A 14,157-nucleotide genomic window follows, 5' to 3' on the forward strand; every position below is an offset into this window, starting at 1 on the left:
ACTTTCTTAGATAAAATACATAAAATTGCCGAAGTTAGTGGTTAGAGAAATTTCCCTGACCCTGACCAAGACTAAAAGTCAGTGAAATTTCTCTAACTAAGCGTCAGTGAAATTTCTCTAACCTAGTGTGATTTTATTGGATTCAAACTAAAAGACTCCGTAAATTTTCATTAACCAAGAGATTCAAACTTTAATTACTACAACAAAAAATATATTTTCTAAAATATGTTATAAATATGAGACATTAATAGCATTTTCCAATAAAATGCTATAAAAAAGTTTCAGATTATAACATTTTATTTTTCATAGCTATTTTGTCAATGTTTAATACAGTAGCAATTTAAAAACATTGTAATAAGTCATTATTTGGAAGAATAATCATAGTTATTATTGCATTAGAGGAACGACGCTATATAAGCCTTAAACAAATTCCCTCCAAAAATCTGGCCCTATGTTTTTTGGGGTCAGTTTCCTGCTTTTCCACAATTTGATAACCCCTCCATCCATTCTCTTTCTCTCTCCTATTTCTTGTGTAGTTTTCAAAATTACTGAGGGCTTGAGAGTAGATTTGTGTGGAGCAGTTCATCTATCAAGGTATTTCTCTTCTCTCAATTTCTTTTGTGCTGGATAGATTTGTATCAGTTAAGTTCTAACCTTGTTATTGCGAATTTCAATCTTACTGGGAAATTCTTGTTGGAAACTTCTATATAGAAATTTTACAGAAACTCACTATTTTTTTTTATTTTAAAAATTGTGCACTGGGTTTTGTTAACTTAAAGATTTTCCCTTCTTTCACTATGCTCAGTCTCACCAAGTTTCTCTTTGTTAGAATCTATGTTGGTCGTTCTTGTATGTGTTTTTATTCTCATCAGTTTGGTATGTAATTTTGTTTTGTTGTTCTTTTCTTTGGTGTTTTAACCTATCTATGTATAGAAAAGAAGGAATCAAGCATATCTAATATATATTGGATTAGGAGTTACATTATATAGTAGGATTAGGATTCTCTTTCTTCTTCTTGCCTATATATATGGGCCTTCATTGTATTGTATTATATACACATAATATTATTCAATATACTTTTCTATTTGTTTAATTATGTTAACATGGTATTAGAGCGAGACACAGTAGAGGTAGAGACACTACCAATATGACTAACAGACATGTAAGTGCCATCAGCAGTATGAATAATATGTAAGGTACTAGAAGAAGTAAAAGAGGAAAAAGCAGTGGAATCTGATGTCGTATGATTACAACATGCAGAATCAAAGAACCAAAAAGAGTTACCTGGGGTAACGGATAAGGCAGTCTTATGAGAGGTACCAGAATGTGCCTGTTGAAACATGGCCTCCATATCATTCTGAGAATAATATGGAGTAGATGGATTTATAGGAAGAGTGGAATCCTTAGCAACAGCAACAGTAGTAAATCGAGAGGCAGGCTTATACCGAGACCCTTGTTTATAGTGACCCCCTCTTGAGTGCCCAGAGAAGTGGTTATATCGAGATTGTTTCTAGGGACAGTGATACTCAAAGTGACCAGGTTCTTGTTTGTGACACGTACGACAATCCCAAACTGGACAATGAAGAAGAGAATGACTAAAATTGAGACCTCGATTCTGACAATATTGACAAATTTGGGTGAAAGAACCAGAAGGAGTCTGTGTGTGAAGAACAGTAAGAACAATGTCAGTAGTAGGCTTGAGAATACCAAGACGAGTCTCCTCAAACAAGAGTTCAGTCACAGCTTGTTCCAGAATGGGTAAAGGATCCCGATGTAATAGAGAAGCTCAAACAGGCTCAAAAATAGGAGTGAGAGCCATAAGAAACTCAACCAAGCGGTCCTCATCATGATAATTAGCAAAAGATTGGACATCTTTGTCATCAACCCAAACAGGCTCACAAATAGAAAGCTAATCCCATAAACTATACATGGATGATAAGAAATCATTAATGGACTGACCTGGTGCCTGACGTTGACCATGAAAACTAGTGTGAATCTGATATCAATGGAAAAGTCTAGTTGTGCGATATCAGTCTTTGAGAAAGTCCCATATAGATTTAGCAGGAGTAGGGTTGGTATCAGTTTGAAATTGCCCAAATTGGAGATGAATTGATGTAGTAGAGGTGTTCCGAAACCAAGTAATAATACGATAATTTTTGCCATTCCATGCATTCAAGCGATCAAGAAACTTGGTTTCAGTTTCATCTGTAGCTTGGACTGGTTTCATCAATTCACCAATAATAACTCGCCATAATTGTCGACCTTTGAGAAAGGCAAACATAGCTTGAGACCAGAGAAGATAATTGGTGCCATCAAGAACCACAAAAATTGGTTGAACAGAGTCGGAGCGATCCATTGATTGAGAAAATACAAAGAACAATACAAAAAAAAGGCCAAACCTGGAAAAATAGAGGACACCACTAAACTCAGAATGCAAAAAAAACCTTGGGAATGGGCCTAAATACATAAAAAAACGGGGCTAAAACGTAGTGAAACAAGCAAGAAATGGAACATATGACGTCAGCAGACAGCAGAGGCGCTAAGGCTGACGTCAGTTGAAAGTCGCGCTATTGACGTCAGCGGAGGGCCTATGAGTGACATCAACGAAGGTAGAGAGGCGTATGCATGAGAGAAGCCTGTCGCGTGGACCTTCCGCAAAGGGCGCATGTAAACGCATGATGCGACTGGTGGCGTGTCGTCAAACGCGCCAATGAAAAGATGGCACTGGAAGCGCGTGCGGAGGTGTTTCTGAGTGAAGGTGGCGGCGACAGAATCATCTTAAGGAGAGAAAGGGTCTGATTGCTGTATTTTGTGATTACAGCCACTGATGGGAAAGTTGTAAGAACATCTCCAATGGCAAGCTATTTGAGCTGCCATTGCCAAAATTTGACAAGAGTTTTAAAAAATGTTGCTCCAATGGGCTGCTATAATACTTGCCAAATTTGGCAAATGCCATTTCATCTCTCAAATTTGGCAACAAGTTTGGCAATTACCAAACTTGCCACATCATCCAAATAAACAAAATTTGGCTCCAAAATTTTCATAGAATAAATAAACACAGTGGAACAATAATATACCAGAGATGGAACAATAATATAAAAAAAAACACACAATGGAACAAAAAATTTGCCATTACAATAGATTTTTGGAGAAATTGTTACCAGAGATAGAACAATATATTCCAACTTTTCAAATTTCAACATACCAACCACAGAATCACCAAATTTCAACATACCAAACACAGAATCACCAAATTTTCAATTTTCCAAATTTCAGTTTCACCAATTTGAAGCAAACAAAATTTTAAAAAAAAAATTAGAAAATGAACACAGTGAAGTAAAAAAAAAATACCGGACAGTGAGACGGAGAAGAGAGACAGATGATCTTCTTTATGTTCTTTGATACAGATGATACATATACGTGATCTTTTTTGTGTTCTTTAATACAGATGATACAGTGAGAGAAATAGAGGGATGAGGGTAGACGGCAGTGAGAGGGAAACGGAGAAGGATAGATTTGGAAGTGGGTTTGTGAGATTTAGAGACATGGATGATCGATTCAAAGAGAACTGGTGATGGACGTGAGAGAAAACGACCCATCAGTTGGATAGAGAAAAGATATAGAGAGAGAGAAGAGTGAAATAAAGACAGGGGTGGGGGGTAGAGAGAGACAGAGAGCAAAGAGAGGTGGAGGTGATGGACAGATAAGAAAGAAACCGAGAGTAGAGAGAGACTGGTGATGGACGGAGAAGAGAGAGACAGAGAGCAGAGAGAGAGACTTTCGGTGATGAAGGGAGAAGAGATGATGAAACCAAATAAAGAGAGACAAAGACTGAGAGAGAGAGAGAGAGAGAGAAGAGACACGTGGACGGTGGTGATGAAACCAAATAAAGCCGTTGTGCTCTGTTTGGCTAAAAAAAAAGAAAAGCAAAATCTCAAGTAAAAAAAAGCAAAATCTGATCTCCTTCTATATATTTAAATTTTATATTATCATATTATCACAAATCTCCTTCTATATATTTAATTTTTTTTTCCAATTTTTCAAATTTTTTTTTATTTTTTATATTTGTCTAGTTGGGAATAATATAAATATATAATTTTTTTACAAACAGGTAAAAAAATGTCACAAAAAACAAAAAATAAACAAAAATAATGTTAAAATTTACCATCACCTACCACCAATTTACCATCACCTACCACCACCTACTCCTCACCTACTCCTCACCTACTACACTCACCCTCTCCTATATAATGAGCCACTCACCATTTGTAATATAGACAACATAAATCAATCAATAATACAATTCTCTATTTCTCTTTATACATTAAATTTCTACATGGTATCCGCTAAAATTCTCTACACATACCTTGACTCCGCTGCCATCTTGGTCACCTTCAAGATCAGAGCATCATCACCATCATCCATCTTGGTCACCTACACCAAACACACACTCTCTCTTTCAGAACCCAACTCTAGCCCTGTAAACTTCCAGAACCAAGCTTGGCTTCAGATCGGCACTGGTTCGGATGCACTGTTCCAGACTACTTGAAACTGTTAAAAAGTTCTCAAATACTTTCGAAAGAGCAATTACTTGGCAATGAAGATGCAGTGGAGGAAGATGCCTTCAAGGGTGACATTAGTTGTTTGGCATCAAATGAAGCTAACATCATACCTGAGGAGGCTGATGCAATGCATTGGTCCTTCAGTAATAATTTCAATGACATGGTCCATTGTGCTGTTGAGTCGAATGAATATGCAGAACAGAAAAACATCAGCCTGGCTTCTGCATCAACACCTGAAGTGAATGATGATTGTGCTGCTGTTTCACCATATGGTCTTGCTTCTTTTCATGGAACAATGGGCTATGGAGCCTCAGAACTCAGTCCCAGAGCTGCCCCAGCACATGTGGGATGCAAAGAACATGATGTGTGCTGCTGACCCACACCACCCACCTTTCTTTTTATTATTTTATTTCATCTTTCAATTCACGCTTTACACACCACCTCCACCCACATGGGTTGGTTCCCACTTTTCATCATCAATATGTTCACACTCTCTTTCCACTTTCTTTTCTTTTTTTTTATATCACACACTCCCTCTTTTTCTTATCACCCACGAGACTACTCACATGAACCACCCACTATCTGTTAAAATAATTTATCATTTTTCCCACCCAAAACCTCATCATAATATATTCTATCTATATTTTAATATGTAAACCTATACATATATATAAATTGAATTCAATTTCTTTTCTTTTTTTCTCTTTTCTTTTCTTTTCTATCTATACATATATTATTATTATTATTATTATTATTATTATTATTATTATTATTAAAAAAAAAAAAAACAACAACAACAACAAACAACAACAAAAAACCGAACACCATTGCCGATTTTTACAAAACCGTGGGCCAAGAAACCACGTGAACCACTTTCCTTATTTCTCCCATCTTTCGTTTTGATTTCACCTATATTCTTATTATTTCTTTCTTTATTTTTCTTTCACATTATTTTTAATCTTTTTCAAATTCCATTCATTCCATATAGCTTTGCACACCAAACCATATTTTATTCATCTCAGGGATCAACCCCGATCACAATTTTCACAAAAAAAAAAAACCCAAACAACCACATCCACAGGCGGGATTTTTCTTCTCTACTCTGCCGCCGGTCTCTTCTTCTTGCCTCCGTCCTGGGCGGCCCTTGACGGTGTTGCCTCCGTGTTTCCCATGCCACCGAGCACATTCAATCCTCCCTACTCCTCCACTACAGCATATGGTGGACCTCCAAATCGGAACATCACGGTGGCCTTCCGCTTCAGCTCTTTATTTTCTGCCTTCAGCACACTTATCTCTGCTCGCGCATCCTTATACATGCGTTGGAGCAGAGCCAGCTGGGAGTTTAACTGTTGCACCTCATTTGTCCTGCTCTGCAGCCGGTGCGACAAGTTTGTGACCGCAGTCATGGTTTCCACACATGACTTCAGAGTATACTGATTGGCCTCAATATCAGTTTGCACCGCCATTTTTTGCTCCACCGACCGCATCGGAAAGTTCAACGAAGCAAAACCAGAGGTGTTTGGTTGAGGTTCACTGGCCACCGCACCAGTTATTTCTCTTGTGGACTCGTTCAGTTCTGGAAAAAGCGTGAGCAGACCACGGGAAGAGGAGGCCATGTTCTGGGTAGCTGGACGGGAAGAAGAGGCCATGTTGCTGAGTGTTTCAGAGACGGGTTGGTTACAGAGTATTACAGAGTTTCTCTCTCAGCAAAGGAAGAGTTTTTTTCAGAGGATTTTCAGAAGTTTTTTGTCTGCCTCAGCCTCAGCATCAACCTTGGTTAAATAGCCAAGGCAGCCACGCGCATCATGCGCCGCACGGCGCTCGACGCCAACCTGGACACACCTTTTGATGGCACACCTTTTGATGGCACGCCTTTTGATGAATTGGGCACGCCTTTTGATGGCACGCCTTTTTTGACCGATTGGGCACACCTTTTGAGGGTGCGACTTTTTAGGGGTCCGACAAGACTCTGTAAACTATCCCAACATAGATTCCGGTTAGTTTCTACAGGGGTCCGACAAGACTCTGTAAACTGTCCCGACATAGATTCCGGTTAGTTTCTACAAGGGTCCGACAAGACTCTGTAAACTGTCCCGACATAGATTCCGGTTAGTTTCTACAAGGGTCCGACAAGACTCTGTAAACTGTCCCGACATTGATTCCGGTTAGTTTCTACAAGGGTCCGACAAGACTCTGTAAACTGTCCCGACATTGATTCCGGTTAGCTCCTTCATGGGTCCGACAAGACTTTGTAAACTGTCCCGACATTGATTCCGGTTAGTTTCTACAAGGGTCCGACAAGACTCTGTAAACTGTCCCGACATTGATTCCGGTTAGTTTCTACAAGGGTCCAGCAAGACTCCGTAAACTGTCACAACAACTGTCACAACATTGTCTGCTACAACGGTCCGACATGACCCCATAAACTGTCTTCTATATCGGTCTGACACCGCCATCCAGTGTCCTCTACACCGTTATGACATCACCATACAGTGTCCTCTACAACGTTATGACACCCCCATACAGTGTCCTCTACAACGTTATGACACCACCATACAGTGTCCTCTACAACGTTATGACACCCCCATACAGTGTCCTCTACAACGTTATGACACCACCATCCAGTGTCTTCACCAATGGTCTGACACGACCATACAGTGTCTCCTATCCTCTTTTATTTTTATGTATTTTCTTGTTATGTTACTCTCTCCAAACTCAAGTTGGTTAGTTTCTATCCTCCTTGAGTTTGCGGGGGGCTGTTAAAATTTACCATCACCTACCACCAATTTACCATCACCTACCACCACCTACTCCTCACCTACTCCTCACCTACTACACTCACCCTCTCCTATATAATGAGCCACTCACCATTTGTAATATAGACAACATAAATCAATCAATAATACAATTCTCTATTTCTCTTTATACATTAAATTTCTACAAATAAAATCACAAAAAAACCTATATCCAAACAACGCCTACAAACTTGGAAGGAAAGTTGGTTAAGATTTGCTAAAATAGCAAATGACCATTGGAGCACCATTGTTATAATTTGGCAAAATTGGCAAAATAGCAATATTCATTGCCAAATTATAACAATAGCAATGGCATTATAGCAACAATGGTTAGAGATGCTCTAAGGAACCAACAAATTAGGTAAAAAATTGTTATCGGTGGCTGAGAGTGCTGGTGAGGAAGCCAAGGAACAAGGTTCAGAACCTGAGCTCTGATACTTGAGATCTTTCATTTTGAGATGAAAGATCTGGGTTCTCTTAGTTATTTTCTTGGTCTTGAGATTTCTTCTGCTCCAAATGGCTTGTATCTCACTTAAGCCAAATATACATCTGATCTCTTATCTCGTGCTGGTCTCACGGATAGTAAGACTACTCCTACCCTGCTTGAGTACAATGCTCGTCTTATCTCTTTAGAGGGCACTCTCCTTTTTAATACCACTCTATATCACCAATTAGTGGGTAGTTTGGTCTATCTATCTGTTACTCGGCCTGATATCTCTCATGTAGTTCACATTGTCAGTTAGTTTTTGTCTGCTCCACGATCTACTCATTATGTTGTCGTTCTTCGTATTCTCCGCTATGTGAAGGGCATTTTGTTTCATGGACTTCATTACTCTGCTCACACTCCTCTTGAGTTATGTGCATATTCTGATGCTGACTGGGCTGGTGATCCCAGTAATCATCGCTCTACTACTGGTTATTGTTTCTTTCTTGGAAGTTCATCGATTTCTTGGCGAAGTAAGAAGCAAACTATTGTCTCCAAGTCCAGTACTGAGGCGAAATATCGTGCTCTTGCTGACACCACGCAAGAACTTTTATGGCTTCGTTGGTTACTTAAGGACATGGGTGTACTGCATCCCACTACTACTACTCTTCATTGTGACAACCGTAGTGCCATTCAGATTGCTCACAATGATGTTTTTTATGATCGTACCAAACACATTGAGATTAACTGTCATTTTATTCGCCAGCAAGTCAATAATGGCATTATCCAGCTCCAGTCTGTTTCTTCTGCTGCTCAAGTTGCTAATCTGTTTACTAAAACTCATCTTCCTGGTCGTTTTCATGAGTTACTTTTCAAACTCTAGTTGGTCTCTTTGAAACCATCATGAGTTTAAGGGGGCAGTTAGTAATATATATTAGATTAGGATTTACATTATATAGTAGGATTAGGATTCTCTTATATAGTAGGATTATGATTCTCTTTCTTCTTCTTACCTATATATATGGGCCTTCATTGTATTGTATTATATACACATAATATTATTCAATATACTTTTCTATTTGTCTAATTGTATTAACAATAACAAAGGAAAACTATAGTGTCTGAATTTTATATATATGTGTGTGTATATAGTATGTATGTATTATATTTTATATGTTTTTTTGGAGTATATAATGGTCATTGGAAAAATTCATAACTTGATGCAAAAACCAATGATAAATTTCTAAGTTATTATATTGATACTAGTCTGATGCCAAAAACAACAAATTAAATAGAGTATTTAATGAAACATTTATTTTATTATTTATTGGTTGATTGGTAGTGGTTTATTGAAATGAAGGTGGATTGGAATGGAATGGAATGAAATGGTTGTTCGTTAACCTCTTTATTATGGAATGACCATTCCTCTATAAAGATGAACATCGATTTCATTTGCATTGTATTTTTTATTCTAGTGAACCAAACATAGCATTACAGTAACGCTGAGAATCTGACATGATAAATTGGGAACAACCACAAAGACTTTGGAAGCATGGAAAAGGAACTTGCTTTTGGAATTTTGGAATGACATCCCCACAATTACACTGATCACATTTTTAATGCAATTACAGAATATCTAGAAGGATTTTGAAAGAGTCAACACAAAATTATTTTTAAAAAGTTCTGAAACATTTGAACAAGCCACAAAATGCACGGGACAGTTATCTCTTCTGCATGTTAGAAATTTATTTGTTATCCTTTTATTATTTTTTGTTTGCTTTTTGCATGTTTGTTTGTTTAACATCTTTCTATATGAGAGACAGAAATTAAATTGTAAATAGCAATCCTTGCCAAGTTCCATGGGATTAAGTAAAGATGATGTATAGATGTATAGATGACGCATAGATGTATTTTGTTGAAATCTCATTTCAAGAAGGGTTTTGATTAGAATATTGAAAATTATGATTACTTCAGTTATATGTTCCATTCATTTGTGCTATTAGTAGAAGCATTCTGCATTTCATATGAATGTTGAAAACATATGCCCATTTTTTAATTGCGCCTACTAGATTGTCCAAAATCTCCAAGCTATCAATGTCATAATGTGTTTTAGTTACTAGAATCTTAGTTATTGTCATATGAAAGGGTCATATGCTAAGCATTTTTGAAAGGAAATATACATGCAGATCCATCTGTGTGCTATACGGAAATACTAGAAGGGAAATTATGTTTATTTCCTTCTTTTTTCTTAGCTTAAAAGTCATGCAGGCCCATTTGGGAGCTATGTAGAAATATTAGAAGGGAAATTATTGTTACTTCCCTCCTTTTCTTTAAAAATAAAAAATTAAACGGCACGTAGAGGCTTACATTTTCAATAAATTGTGTATAAATGTTTTGGATGTTGAGATTTATATGCTACATTGATAGTATGATGTAATTATTTAATCATCAGTGAAACTTTTGTTAAATGAATTGAATTTTCATACTTTTTATTTACTTCTTTATATATTTGGATGAAAATAGCATTTAGACTAATTTTTCTATTATATGGGGATATAATTTTTTTTATTTTAAAAAAAAAGAGTAAAATGATAGCTTTTAGAAAATGCTATCAAAGAAATTTTATAGCACTTACAAACTATTCTGCTAAATTTTTTTTTAGTAACGTCCAACAATGTAATAGCATTCCTAGAGCACTATAATATATTATTTTATAGCATTCTTCCATTGCATTTAATAAATGCTATATAAAATATATATTTTTAATAAATGCTATAAAAAATATATATATTTATAGCATTCTTCATTTGTTTGAACAGAAAACATTTTCTAAAATTTCTGGAAATTGTTTTCGCATTTTCTACCATTTGGTATAACGAAAAAAAATTTCCATGGTCAATGAAAAACAAGCCTATTTAGGTGAAAAATATTTTTCATTTTTAAAAGACAGAAAATATTTTTCGAACTAAAGTTTTATCAATGCCACCACATTACCACTACTACGATCACCTTCACTACCACCACGGCTACAACCACTACCACCACCTCCATCGCCCTACAATCACCGCCACTACTATCTCTGCTCATTACTGCCACCACCGCCACACCTGTGATGTCTCGTGTATGTAATCCAACTTCTTATTTGATTATGCCTAAACATCTTACTTTCAGGATCTTTTGATTTAATTCTGAGACCTTGTGGACCATGTGATGTCACCAAACTTCATAACCTTCTATGTTTTAGTCTTCCGAAATTTTTCCAGCGTTGGAACCTTCAAGTTTCGGGCGTAGAAACGGAACCAAGAGTGTTTTTTTTCCTTAAAGCATAAACAATAAACAAAATCGCATGTGCGGACGTGGGAACCGCATGTGCGAAGGTGGGTGCCGCACGTGTGGAAAAGTGGGCTGAGGTTAGGGTTCGCTACTAGAATAAAAGCATGTGTGGTGAGCACATGCGGGGAGGACTTGTTGCGCGTGCGACAAAAGGCGCGCACGTACGGGGGAGTTTAGTTCAGTCTGAAAATCTATTTTTCCTCTCTTTTATGTTGATTTTCTACCTTTTTCTCATCACTTTTTCCATGTCTCTCTCTATATCATCTTTTCTCCTCCCTCTCTCTACATTTACTCTACCAACCCCACATTTTTTTTTATTTTTCTAAATCTATTGAGATTTTGACCCTTGTTCTTAAGTTAATTTTGGAGAGCTCATCGAGAGCTTCATCTTGTGCAATGGAGATCAATTTCTGGCGCCGTCAAATTTAGGGATTTTTTTCTCTTCTTTATCCTAGAGCTTAAGGTAGGAATTTTCTTTGAGTTATATATATATATATATATATATAAATTAGCAAATCTATGGTTGTTTTGAAGTTGTTTTGTGTACATGTGGTTGGGGTTTGATTTATCAGTTTTCTATATGATTCAAAGAGGGTTTTTCTCAAATTTTCTTCAAATCTTTTAATTGATGAACTATGAGAATGTGTTGGAAGTTTCATGAGCAAATTCTTTTAAAGTAAATGGAAACCCTAAATTTTGGAAGACCCTAGACTTCAGAAGTTTGATGGAAATGTTTTATTGAGGAAGAATGTGTTGTGTGATAGTTGGAAGTCCTATTTGTGTAAAAATCTTTCCAATATGAAAAAATACTAACTTTTGTGAAAACTCTAGATTTTTTATTTATTTATTTATTTTTATTCTTTTGAAATTTGGGAAAAAGTTGAAATAATGTGAAATCATGGATTGTAGAGATTCATTGTTGAAAATTGGCAAAGAAATTTGGCATGCCCATTGTTATTATGGAACATCCATGAATTGGGAAGTTGTTGAGAAATTCGTGAGATTAGCATGTTGATACGGTAGTGTTGAGATAATGGGAATGATGTTATATATTTTAATCCATGGGATATGTATATATATTGTGTGTATATATATGTTGGATAGAAATGTTATATTTAATCACAATTAAGGATTGTTGTTGAGATTGGGATTTGTTGAGAATTGTGAAAAAGTTATCTTTGTTTTGATAAATTGCATTATCATTTCATTTTATCCTCAATTCTTTTCGAATTGGCATTAGTTGAAGTTACATTTTGAAAAAGGAAACAGAATTATTTTGAGAAACAAATTTCAATTTGAATTGTTTTGGGATAAATACATCGGTAAGTTCGGATAAGAGGTGCAGTGTTGAATTAAGTTGTTTTGAGGTCATGGTGAAAGGCCAAAAACACGCGTGGTGTAGGGGCCTATGCCTTCCGGTTAATAACTAAAAAAGTAGTTTTGGTAGTGCTTTAGAGCCTACATGCAGACACTAGTATAGGGGTTACCTGAGTCGTATTTATCACCCTTTGATGAGATATATTTGTATATTGAAATCATTTGATTGATTATGTTTTTGAACGAGCATCATGCATGATATTTTTAAATGAGAAAACTTATATTTCTGAGCATGGCATGGCATTGCATGTGCATTCATCTTTTGAGATTGCTTAAAATGTATATACTTTGTTAAGATTTCTCTAATGGGCAACTCATCCCTAGTGGAACCGTTTGCAGGAAAAGGTCTTGTGATTCCGCTGAGGTAATGGTGTGGAAAACTTTGGAGCACGAGGCTCATTTGCTTATATTTTGTTTATCAAGACAAGGGCCAACTTGTGTGGATTAAGATAACCATTATTTGTAACCAGACTTAAGTTTTGGAACTCGTAGTCCTCGGGTATTATTGTTTAGTTTCTTGCTTGCTCTCATTACATGTTATAGATTTCCTGTTCTAGGAATGATGAACATATATTAACTTTATATGATGTAATTATGTAAATCTTTAAAACATTGATGGATACAAAAATAGAGATTCGAGAGTATATGAAGATGATAACATTCTTGTTGATATCTAATGGGCATGATCATTGGAAATTGAGTAAATATGGGGAATGTAACTTGATTGTCATATGTTAATTATTTTGGGGTGTTACAACACCACTATCGCAGTTGCCACCACCATCACCACCATCGCACCACTACAACCACCACTGCCCCCAACATGCACTACTACCAGCACCACTAATGCAACCATTAGTATATTAATTTCAAGAACGCAACCAAACATAAAGTTTTCTATAGAAATTTTTTTCTGTCGAAACAAAAAAAAAAGCATTCATCATTAATTGAAAATTTTCTTATTGAAAAGTTCTGAAATTTCTTTTATATAACTGTGTTAACTAAAAAATAAAAATAACAAGACACTACGGTGCTGTTTTGTAACACTTCGTTTTCAATTTTCTGTTTATGTTTATAAAAATTTTAAAAACTCAAATAAAAACTTGTTTTGTAAAATTTTTTATTTATAAATCAGTGGTTTCAGTTTATAAATTTGGCCAAAAAATGAAAACACAAAAAATGTGTTTCCGTTTTGAGTTTTGAGTTTTTTTTTTTTTTACCACCCAACACTAGCCACCACCCGCCACCATTTTCCACCATCGTCTTCCGCCACCACCACTCACCACCCGCCTGCCGCCACCGCCACCACCACCCACCAACCACCACTCACCTGCCACCCACTCGCCGCCGCCACCCACTCCTCGCCACCACCACCACCCACCTGCCATCCACCCGCCACCACTACCCGCCACCTACTTGACACCACCACTCACCACCCACCACCCACCTGCCACCACTATCCACCACTTGCCACCACCAGCCACCCACCACCACCAGTCACCTGCCACCCACCCACCACCACCACCCGCCACCCGCCACCCGCCCACTTGCTACCACCTGCCACCGTCACCCACCCACCTACCACCACCTGACACCTACCCACCGCCACCCGCTACCACCGCCACCCGCTACTACCACCACCCGACGCCACCACCACCACCACCCA

General features: G+C 37.1%; 1 long non-coding RNA gene across 1 annotated transcript; it reads left to right on the forward strand.

The window, feature by feature from the left end:
* Nucleotides 1-322: 322 nt before the first annotated feature.
* LOC145822638 (uncharacterized) lies at nucleotides 323-13,131 on the forward strand. Its single transcript, XR_014364230.1, has 2 exons — nucleotides 323-594; nucleotides 12,831-13,131. It is a non-coding gene; the product is annotated as an uncharacterized LOC145822638 (long non-coding RNA).
* Nucleotides 13,132-14,157: the final 1,026 nt, after the last annotated feature.

The sequence above is a fragment of the Camellia sinensis genome, chromosome 3 (genome assembly GCF_055761805.1).
Source record: "Camellia sinensis isolate YWXY chromosome 3, ASM5576180v1, whole genome shotgun sequence".
NCBI classification, from domain to species: domain Eukaryota; kingdom Viridiplantae; phylum Streptophyta; class Magnoliopsida; order Ericales; family Theaceae; genus Camellia; species Camellia sinensis.